The following is a 12,269-nucleotide window of genomic DNA, read 5'->3' on the forward strand; positions in this document are numbered from 1 at the left end:
TCGGCTCTACGTCGACGACTACCTGGAACAGCTTGTCACATCAACAGTAGAATAGAGCAATATTACAATGTATAGCTGCAACTTTGCCGCACTGTTGACGGTGACACTATTGAAGCCACACATTGTCGTGAAATATGGTACGTTAAACCCATATTTACGCTGTGCTCGCTGAAATGGAAGTAATAAATTATTGTACTGGACTGCGACGTGAATCCTCAACTTAAGTTTTGATGGGTAACGCTTAGCCATCTGTACGGTTTTTACTCTATCGGGTATTTATCAACAACGTTTGTTAGTTGCGTCCGTATGCAAACAAGCCATAACGGTGACATGATTACGAAAGCGGAGCAGAAAGAATAGTAGGCGTGATTATTGCGGGTATATTGCTGGGACACGAAAAGAAATCGAGCCGCAAATTGGAAGCGTCCCAACTCGGCTGCGCTAACGGGACGATGCGTCGCCAGCTGCGACTAATGAGAGGTTTGCTCAGAGCGCATTGGCAGCAGTCGTGGGCCGAGCTGAGCCCCGCACGGAGGCAGTAATCGCTTCTGACCGGCTTAGACGCGGCTCCACGTGACCGCGCTCGTGTTGCGTAAGCGCGCGCTGCTCCAGTGTCGCCTGCTGACGTCACACGGTGTGCGCTTTGCATGACAGTAGGATGGGTCACAGCGTTCTGGGACTCTTCCGCGCGACTGCTATCGACTGCAGATCTGGCAAGACAAAGACGCTTGTGAAACGCAAACCACGGTTTGAAAGACGATGAAATATTTAGAAAAAGCTACCATGAAAGTTTACACCAGGACAGCATTAAAAGCCGGCCGGCGTGGTCGAGCGGTTCTGGGCGTTACAGTCTGGGACCGCGCGACCGCTACGGTCGCAGGTTCGAATCCTACCTCGGGAATGGATGTGTGTGATGTCCTTACGTTAGTTAGGTTTAAGTAGTTCTAACTTCTAGGGGACTGATGACCTGTGAAGTTAAGTCCCATAGTGCTCAGAGCCATTTGAGTCACAGCATTAAAATGAACGAGGAGCGTTCAATAAGTAATGTAACACTTTTTTTCTCGTCCAGTTTCGGTTGAAGAAACTTGGAATTTGCAATAGGACATCGTGGAATATTCTCGCTACGGTCCCTATAGTTTCATGAAGTTCCGATAGTTGGCAGCAGTATATCTAGCCCTGAAAATGGCATCTGTAACGGAGGTGCGTTCCATACAGAAAGGTGCGTTTGGCTGAAAAAAAGAGCATCGCATATATTGATAGACGCTTGCAGAATTTCTGAGGAGACCTGGCAGTAAACAAAAGCACGGCGAGTCGTTGGACGAAGCGTCTGTCATCATCGCAAAAAGGTCGCGCAAGACTATCCGATCTCCCGTGTGCAGGCCGGGCCCACACTGCAGTACTGGAACGTACGGACACTCATTCGAGGTGATTGGCAGATCACAAGCGACCTCGCTGCAAAACTGGATGTATCCGTTGGTAGTGCTGTCACATTCGTACACCAGTTTAGCTACTGGAAGGTGTATTCCCACTGGGTCCCTGACCGCCTAACAGAAAAACATAAATAGCAACGAGACTGGCTCAATGAAGGATGCACTCTGCAGGAAGCAGAGATGAGAGCAGGGATGTTGGGGAGGTTGTTGATATAAGACGTTGGCTCCGACGTCGACCATTAGAGTGGTACCATGCCGGCATACAGGCCCTCCCGGTAAGGTGGCGTAAGGCCTTCGCACTGAACGGAGATTATGTTGAATAATATGGTTTTGTAACCAAAAGAGTGGGGAACATTATGGTGTATTACAATGCTGAATAAAAGCAACCTGCTTCCACAAAAACCGTATTTCATTAGTTAATGAACGCCCGTCGTATGTTGCCATTACTGAACCGTAAATTTACACTTTCAAAATCTTTACTTTAAGAATTTACTTTATTTACTAGCGATTCATCAAGAACATTAACACATTTAATCACACTAGGTGAGCGTGTAAGTAGTTGCCAGGAAGTAACTGATGGAAAATGAAATTACTTTTAACAAATGTGAATATTATTCCTAAAAGCTTTTTCAAAAATAGATTTAAAATTATAAGCAGAAAAACACCCTCGAAATATCAAGTTACAATTTTTTTAGAGGCAGACAGAACAATATTAACAGTATGAGCCTTCGGGCTGAGAAGCTTGCCTGCTCCCTTTCAACACGGCCGTAGTCATGACCGCTCACAACAACCTCTGAAAGAGTACACTGGTGCAAATCTGCAACACACCAGATTACTTTAAACTAAAAAAATTTTAACAACTCACACAAACACGTAAACTACGCTCCACTTAAGAGGGATGGAAATGGTACAACACTCAAATTATTTGCCACCGAATGTGCAATTAGTTTTTTTTAAAGGACTCTTACGGTGGAAGGGTGGCAACCATATAACCTAAAATGACGATTTAAATGAAACCCATAAAATGGAGAATTACATAAAATTTACAACATGCTCTGCATTACACATATACCACCTCGCTAGATGATAAGCAAGATAAAAAACATATTTCAAGAATTCGGCCTTTAAGCAATAAATTCGTTAACACCCAATCCGACAAACTTGACAGAGCCAGCTATTAACGTACGGCAGACAGACAGACAGACACTAACTGCCTAAAAAATGCGGACGAGAGATAAACGAGCAAGCTGGGGACGAGAGACTGACCAAGAAAACAACTAGAATTTAACAAGTAACTGAAACAACGTATCACGAATCACTTAACTTCTAATAACGGCGATTTCTGGCTAAGACCTGGGGCAGCACCCCCAAAACGCTCTCCCGAACCGTCCGCTGCCAACCGCTTCAACGGACGCAGGAAGGCGCGCCGATCTCCCGTCTCACGGCGTCGCAGCTCGCGCCGGCCAGACCGATGTCGTGGGTTGACTCCTGTTGCTCTCGTGTCGGCCGCGAAGCCACTACGCCTCACTATACGGCACGGCCACTAGACTCACGTGGCGACCTCACATGCACCGACGCTCCAGCCGGACAAGTCATCATGTGTCCCAGTGCGCGACCGACCAACCGATCGATTCAACCGCCAATGACCGTTGTCTGAGCAAACTCGATCAGACTGGCGGCCTAACACACACTAGCACTCTGGACGACACACACACTAACCGCCTCACCAATGCGGACGAGAGACTGACCAGACTCCCCTGAATAACTCAGACTGACCCACTACCGAGTTTTTTTTTCCTTTATTGAGTTTCGATTCCCCCTAAAGGGGGCGGGCTGGCAGCAGCTTATTACGCCGTTCTTCAGCCTACAGAATTTGTATTAAACAGATGAAGATAATAAAAAAATAATAACAGTTGGCGATAAAATCGGTGACTTAAAGGTAAAATGGCAGAAAATTCTGGAGCTTAAAACATAAAACACATGGTTGATGATGCTAATAAAATACACAGGAAGCAGAAAAATAATAGACAGACAATTAAAAAACACAGCGACAGTCTGGGTTCTGTTCGCAAGAGATATAAAATGCACACCCAGCGACAGCATGATTTCTGTTCGCAACACTGTGGAAAGACGCACAACACTGAACACTCACTTTAACACTGCACTAAAAAGTTGGCACAAATATGACATACCACACCCGAGAGAAGGTGGAGGGAAACTGGTCAGATGACGGGAAAAAAAAGGGTGGGAAGAAGAGGAAAAGTGAAGGGGGAGGGGGGAAAGGAGCCAATGGAAGATGAGGATCCATAAGAGGGGTGGGGAGTGCTGAGCAGACGTGCCAGGGAGTGGGGAAGGCAGAGGAGGGGAGTACAAAAGGACTCAGGGGGGGGGGGGGGGGGGAGCACTACCGAGCTCATAGCGCCCATAAAATGCACGTGAACAGGCTACCTTTCCCCTTTCACACCAGAGGGAGACACCAAAGCTGCGATTGCCACAGCGGCGCCTCCGCCAGCAACGGAGGGCGACTGCATTACACTACGCGCTGCGGCGCGCTTTTCAAAACAGCAATTTTTACTACGGCTCAATTACTAATGGTACAACAGTTACAATTCTGGTCATACGAAATTTTACTTATTGTGCATAGCCTATGTATCATTAGCGTATATAAAAGGAACAATACACGATTAAAGTGAATAGGGGTACAAAGGGTGCGAAATTTATTACACAGAGCTGCCACTTCTGGCACCAACAGTGGTTCTAACTTTGCTGGCCATCGAGTCAAAGCCGGATGACAATCACAGGTAGATAATTCCATGCCACTTAAACTGCATTCCAGAATACATCAGTCGTAATGGTTGGTGACTGTTGGCACGCTAATCCTTCATTAATGCATAACTACTTGTTTTAGGAGGGTGAGAGAAGTGGAGAATCTGCTGCCCACGGCAACAGTCAAACACTTTCTGCATCGAGGCAGGTCATAATAGCACAACCGACACGTGATCTTGCTGTATGTTGATGAAAGATAACACCGCTGAGTTCTCGAAGACAGAACATCGTCATCGTCCTTAACAAGTGAGAAATGTAGTGGCCGCTGTCCAAGTTACTGGCTATATGAACCAGAAATTTTGTACCCGTTGTCACCCCATACCATCATGACACTTGCTGGACCTGAACGACTGTGATGAATGCATGGCACAACGTTTATTGTCTTCTGATCTGCAACACATAGATATGTCAACCGTGACGCTGTACGCAGAACCAAGACTCGTCTGAAGAGACGACCTGGCGCCTCTCTTGCGTCAAGGGTTGTTGTTGGGCGCACCACTGTTAGCGCACCTCTCTCTGCTGCCGCGTAAAGGGAAGTCGCAGTGGCCGCCGAGATGACAGTCAACACAGTGATCATGTGGAGTGATGTCTTGGTATGACTAAGGCCATTTTCTGACTCATGATACGTGATGTGGCTGTACGATCCTGCATGACAGAGCGTACAGTGTGTCTGTCCTCGCAGGCGCTAGTCACGTGGGGTCATTGACGCTGAATATGGCCCGCCTGGATCCATCAACTCATGCTCGTCAGGCGCTCTTGGGATCCAACACGAGTAGCACCATGGCATGATAAACCTCAGTCTCTATTGATCATGATCATGTTGCTGTTGAAATCTAGAAATTTCACCTTTCTGAGTAATCAGTCTTCTGACTGGTTTGATGCAGCTCGCCTGGAATGCCACTCCTGTGGCAACCTCATCATAACAGAGTAGCACTTTCAACCTATGTCCTCAAATATTTGCTGGGTGTATCCCCATCTCTGTCTTGCCCTACAATTTTTACACTCCGCAGCTCCCTCTAGCACAGTGCATTTCTCAACAGATGTCAAATCATCTTGTTCCTTCTCCTTGTCAGTGTTCTCCGTATTCCGATTCTGCGGATGATTTACTCATTCCTTTTTTTTAACAGTCCACATTAATTGCAACATTATTGTGCAGCACCACATCTCAAATGCTTCGATTCTCTTCTCCTCCGGTTTTCCCACAGTCCATGTTTCGATACCACCCAATGCTGTTCTCCAAATGTACACTCTCAGAAATTTGATCATCAAATTAAGGCTTATGTTTGATATTAGTAGGCTTCTCACTGCCAGGAATGCCCATTTGCCAGTGTTAGTCTGTTTTTAAGTCGTTCTTGCTCCGACCGTCATGGGCAATCTTGTTGCTTGGGCAGAAAAATTCCTAAACATCATTTACTTCATGACCACCAATTCTGATTTTAAGTTCCTTACCGTTCACATTTATGTTACACCTAATTACTTTCGTGTCTCTTTGATTTTCTCTCAGTTCTTGTTCTGTACTGATTAGAGTGTTCATTCCATTCAACAGGTCCTGTAACTCTGCTTCACTTTCATTGAGGATAAGATTGTCATCAGCGAATCTTATCGTTGATATCATTTAACCTTGAAATTTAATCTCACTCTTCAGTCATTCTTTTATTTCTGTCATCGCTTCTTTGATGTATAGATTGAACAGTAGGGTCAAAGGCCAACTTCCCTGTCTTACACCCTATTTAATCCTAGCACATTGTTTTTTGTCTTCCACTTCTATTGTTCTCTCTTGGGTCTTGTACATATTACATATTGCCCAACTTTTTCTATAGCCTACTCGTATCTTCCTCAGAACTTCGAAAATCTTGCACCATTTTTATACTGACGAACCCTCTTTCCACACCGACAAATTCTATGAATGTGTTTTGATTTTTTTCAGACTTGTTTCCATTATCAACCACAAATTCAGAACTGCCTCTCTGGGGCTTTTACCTTCCATAAAGACAAACTGATCGTCATCTAACAATTCTCAATTTTCTGTTCCATCCTTCTGTATATTATTCTTGTCAGCAGCTTGGATGCATGAGATGATAAACAAAGATAATTTTCGCATTTGTCGGCTGTTGCTATCTTCGGATTTTTGTGGATAATGTCCTTGCTCATGTCTGATGGTATATCTACAGTGAAAGGTATATTGCTAGCCTCATACATTCTACACACCAAGATGAATAGTCGTTTTGTTGCTACTTACCCCAATAATTTTAAAAATTCCGGTGGAATGTTACCTGTCCATTCTGCCTTATTTCATCATGGGTCTTCCAAAGCTCTCTTAAATTCTGACTCTAATACTGGATCCCCTATCTCCTCTAAATCGACTCCTGTTTCTTCTACCATCATACCATCTCCCTCACAGAGGCCTTCAGTGTACTATTTCCACCTATCCGCCCTCTCCTGTGTACTTAACAGTGGAATTCCTATTGCACTCTTAATGTTGCCTCCCTTGCTTTTAATTTCATCGAAGGTTGTTTTGACTTTTATGAATGCTCAGTCGTCTTCCCAACAATCATTTCTTTTTCGATTTCTTCACACTTTTCATGGGACGATTTCGCCTTAGCTTGTCTGCGTTTTCTATTTATTTCATCCCTAAGTAATTTGTATTTCTGTTTTGTTGAATTACGGTGAACATTTTTGTACTTCCTTCTTTCTTCAGTCAACTGAAGTACACTCCTGGAAATGGAAAAAAGAACACATTGACACCGGTGTGTCAGGCCCACCATACTTGCTCCGGACACTGCGAGAGGGCTGTACAAGCAATGATCACACGCACGGCACAGCGGACACACCAGGAACCGCGGTGTTGGCCGTCGAATGGCGCTAGCTGCGCAGCACTTGTGCACCGCCGCCGTCAGTGTCAGCCAGTTTGCCGTGGCATACGGAGCTCCATCGCAGTCTTTAACACTGGTAGCATGCCGCGACAGCGTGGACGTGAACCGTATGTGCAGTTGACGGACTTTGAGCGAGGGCGTATAGTGGGCATGCGGGAGGCCAGGTGGACGTACCGCCGAATTGCTCAACACGTGGGGCGTGAGGTCTCCACAGTACATCGATGTTGTCGCCAGTGGTCGGCGGAAGGTGCACGTGCCCGTCGACCTGGGACCGGACCGCAGCGACGCACGGATGCACGCCAAGACCGTACGATCCTACGCAGTGTCGTAGGGGACCGCACCGCCACTTCCCAGCAAATTAGGGACACTGTTGCTCCTGGGGTATCGGCGAGGACCATTCGCAACCGTCTCCATGAAGCTGGGCTACGGTCCCGCACACCGTTAGGCCGTCTTCCGCTCACGCCCCAACATCGTGCAGCCCGCCTCCAGTGGTGTCGCGACAGGCGTGAATGGAGGGACGAATGGAGACGTGTCGTCTTCAGCGATGAGAGTCGCTTCTGCCTTGGTGCCAATGATGGTCGTATGCGTGTTTGGCGCCGTGCAGGTGAGCGCCACAATCAGGACTGCATACGACCGAGGCACACAGGGCCAACACCCGGCATCATGGTGTGGGGAGCGATCTCCTACACTGGCCGTACACCACTGGTGGTCGTCGAGGGGACACTGAATAGTGCACGGTACATCCAAACCGTCATCGAACCCATCGTTTTACCATTCCTAGACCGGCAAGGGAACTTGCTGTTCCAGCAGGACAATGCACGTCCGCATGTATCTCGTGCCACCCAACGTGCTCTAGAAGGTGTAAGTCAACTACCCTGGCCAGCAAGATCTCCGGATCTGTCCCCCATTGAGCATGTTTGGGACTGGATGAAGCGTCGTCTCACGCGGTCTGCACGTCCAGCACGAACGCTGGTCCAACTGAGGCGCCAGGTGGAAATGGCGTGGCAAGCCGTTCCACAGGACTACATCCAGCATCTCTACGATCGTCTCCATGGGAGAATAGCAGCCTGCATTGCTGCGAAAGGTGGATACACACTGTACTAGTGCCGACATTGTGCATGCTCTGTTGCCTGTGTCTATGTGCCTGTGGTTCTGTCAGTGTGATCATGTGATGTATCTGACCCCAGGAATGTGTCAATAAAGTTTCCCCTTCCTGGGACAATGAATTCACGGTGTTCTTATTTCAATTTCCAGGAGTGTATTTCTTCTGTTACTCGTGATTTCCTCACAGTTACCTTTTTTGTACTCACGTTTTCCTTTTCTACTCCTGTGGTTGTCCCTTTTAGAGATGTCCATTACTCTTCAACTGAAGTGCCTACGGGGGTATTCATTATCACAGTATCTATAACGTCACAGAACTTCAAGCGTATCTCTTCATTCCTTTCTATTTCCGCATCCCACTTCGCAATATTCTTCCTGACAAGTCCCTTAAATTTCAGCCTATTCTCCATCATTACTAAAATTGTGAGCTCAGCCTATATCTGCTCCTGGGTACGCCTGACAATCCAATGTCTGATTTCGGAATCTCTGCCTGACCATGACCCAATCTAAGTGAATTCTTCCCGTATCTCCCGGCTTTCTCCAAGTATACATCCCCCTCTTGTAATTCTTGTACAAAGTATTCGCTATTACTAGCCGAAATTTATTGCAGCACTCAGTTAGTTTTTACCCTCTCACTCTTACTATCATCCCCAAATTCTCACGTAATCCTCTATTCTACTCTTACCCTGACAACGGCATTCGAATACCTCATGACTATTAGATTTTAATCACCCTTTACGTACTGAGTTACCCGCTCAATACTACCATGTAATTTCTCTTCAACTTCTGCCACCGATGTCAGCATGTATACCTGAACTGTCGTTGTCGGTGTTCGTTTGCTGTAGAGTCTAATGAGAATAACCCTATCACTGAACTGTTCGCAATAACACACTCTCTGGTCTACCTTCCTATTCATAAAGGATGCCACTCCCGTTACATAATTTCCTGGTGCTGTTGATAGTAGTCTGTACTTATCTGACCAGAAACCTTTGTCTTCTTTCCATTTCAGTTCACTGACTCCCATTATGTCTAGATTTTCCTTATTACACGAGCCATAACACTATCGCCGGCCTATGTGGCCGAGCGGTTCTAGGCGCTACAGTCTGGAACCGCGCGACTGCAGGTTCGAATCCTGCCTCGGGCATGGATGTGTGTGATGTCCTTATGTTAGTTAGGTTTAAGTAGTTCTAAGTTCTAGGGGACTGATGACCTCAGATGTTAAGTCCCATAGTGCTCAGAGCCATTTGAACCATAACACTATCTTCTCGCAAACAACCACAATTCAAATGCTATTTCAGAAAGAAAAAACTCTCTGGATAGCCTTCTTTATGTACAGGGTGTCAATGAAGTTACTTGTACGTAGCTTGTACTGCTTCTAGGATACGCTAATCAGTTGTATATCCAAGCACGTAGTATGTTTCGTACTTATTTGAGGTTTGTTGTTCGCCCGTTTCTTGCAATTGGAATTTTAATGGACAGCAGTGAAAATGATAGGAGAGTTCCGCACCCTCATACTTATCAATAGCTTACACACACATACACATGCACACACACACACACACACACACACACACACACACACACACACACAGCAAACGGTTAACTCCTTGAAGTCTGTGACAAATTGAGTTCCATACTCTGTGAATATTGGGATCAATAGTAAAACCATTGATTGAAATGAGTTAAATATTCTGAAGTAAATGGATATGTAGTGACAGTTGAAAGTTTATGCCAGAAACGGGATTCTCTTCGTATCGCGAGCAGTAGTCTGAACCTTTAGCGTATCTAACATACCTCCATACCTGCTTCAAAAGTTCCTTGTCACTGATGTCTCCAACTGTTATTTCCAACCACTGATTTCACAGATTCTTATATGGGGTATGTGGGAGTAGTTAAGGCAATAAGCAGAAAATCAGCATAAGCAAGAAATTATCAACAGCAATTACATATTTACAATTCCCCGTTACCTTGTTCTCATTGACTTTGTGGCAGATATGATTTGCAATGGACATCTGGTGTGTTGTTGTGTTTTAACACATTACGGAATAACTTGCAAGGTACTAGCGGGCAAAATTTTAGGGGAGCACAGAGGTTGGAGCTTGTAAACAAATAACGTACGGCGCTGGGTGTAGGTGTTACTCTGAAATGATAACATTAGCATTATTGAGGAAATCGTGGTGGCCGCATCAAACCTGTTGAAAGACTTATGCGAAAAAAAGAAACCGGTCTCTGTATTTCCTTCATATAAATAAAATTTGCCTTCTTTTGAAGGAGGCCATCGGATTCCACATCGTGACTGCACTGCTGTGTGATTAGTTGCTTGATGATGTGGACGCCCTTCTCATCCATAGTTGGAAATTCGTGCACAGAATCAGTTGGTTTGTCTTTAACATAAACTGAAGCGCCATAGAATCTAGAATGGGCAGGGGTATTCACATACAGAGACATGTAAACAGGCAGAACACGGTGCTTCGGTCGGCAACGCCTATATAAGACAAGTCTTGGGTGCAGTTGTCAGATCGGTTACTGCGGCTACAATGGTAGGTTATCATAACTTAAGTGAGTTCCAACGTGGTATTATAGTTGGCGCACGAGCGATGGGACACGGCATCTCCGAGGTAGCGATGAAGTGGGGATTTTCCCGTACGACCATTCCACGATTGTACCGTGAATATCAGGAATCCGGTAAAACATCAAATCTCCGACAACGCTGCGGCCACAAACAGATACTGCAAGAACAGAACCAACGACAACTGAAGGGAATCGTTGAACGTGACAAAAGTGCAACTCTACCGCAAATTGCTGCAGATTTCAATGCTGGGCCATCAACAAGTGTCAGCATGCGAGCCATTCAACGAAACATAATCGATATGGGCTTTTGGAGCCGAAGGCCCACGCGTGTACAATTTATGACTGCACGTCACAAAGCTTTAAGTCTATCCTGAGCACGTCAACACCGACGTTGGACTGCTGATGACTGGAAACATATTGCCTTGCCAGACGACTCTCGTTTCAAATTGTATCGAGCGGCTGGACGCGTACGGGTGTGGAGACAACCTCATGAATCCATGGAGCCTGAATGTCAGCAGGGGACTGTTCAAGCTGGTGGAGGCTCTGTGATGGTGTGGGACGTGTGCAGTTGGAGTGATATAGGACCCCTGATACTTCTAGGTACGACTTTGACAGGTGACACGTACGTAAGCATCCTGTCTGAGCACCTGCATTCATTCATTCATGTCCATTGTGCATTCCGACGGACTTGGGCAATTCCAGCAGGACAATGCGACACCTCGGACGTCCAGAATTGCTACAGAGTGGCTCCAGGAACACATTTCTGAGCTTAAACACTTCCGCTGGCCACCAGACTTCCTAGACATGAACATTATTGAGAATATCTTGGATGCCTTGCAACGTGCTTTTTATAACTCCAGTCCCTCGTACTCTTACGGATCTATGGACAGCCCTGAAGGATTCATGGTGTCGGTTCCCTCCAGTACTACTTCAGACATTATTAGAATTAATTTAATACCTTCAGCTGCTGACGGGCTTTGATATATATCAGCGGGGACAGGTGAAAATGTGTGCCCCGACCGGGACTCGAACCCGAGATCTTCTGCTTACATGGCAGACGCTCTTTCCATCTGAGCCACCGAGGGCACTCTATCCATCTGAGCCACCGAGGGCACAGAGGATAGCGCACGCCTCCAGCGTGACCCACATTCTCACCTAGTATGTCCACACAGTACATTCGTAGTGTCCCACCCCAACACACTCATTACTCGTGGAAGACATTCTTAGCAAGTCCCTTAAGAGTTCGGGGGATATGTGTGCATCCGCACAAAGGAAGAAGGTCATGGCCGGTATTGCCAGAATATACTTATACAGATATGGTGTCTATTCTTTCGGACATGTCCGAAAGAACAGTTTCTTTGGCTCTTCAGTGTAGATCCAAGTGCTCTTTAGAAAGTTCTTTTCGTACTAGTTTCACGAGAGTATTTCACATATACAATCAAAATACTGTAGAATACGTTCTAGTGGC

The 12,269-nt window shown here is 46.1% G+C and overlaps 1 non-coding gene across 1 annotated transcript; it reads right to left on the minus strand.

Annotated features, from left to right (window-relative positions):
- Positions 1-11,812: 11,812 nt before the first annotated feature.
- Trnat-ugu (transfer RNA threonine (anticodon UGU)) lies at positions 11,813-11,887 on the minus strand. The gene has a single exon. It is a non-coding gene; the product is annotated as a tRNA-Thr (tRNA).
- Between the last annotated feature and the right edge of the window lie 382 nt (positions 11,888-12,269).

The sequence above is a fragment of the Schistocerca cancellata genome, chromosome 5, assembly GCF_023864275.1.
Source record: "Schistocerca cancellata isolate TAMUIC-IGC-003103 chromosome 5, iqSchCanc2.1, whole genome shotgun sequence".
In the NCBI taxonomy this organism is placed as follows: domain Eukaryota; kingdom Metazoa; phylum Arthropoda; class Insecta; order Orthoptera; family Acrididae; genus Schistocerca; species Schistocerca cancellata.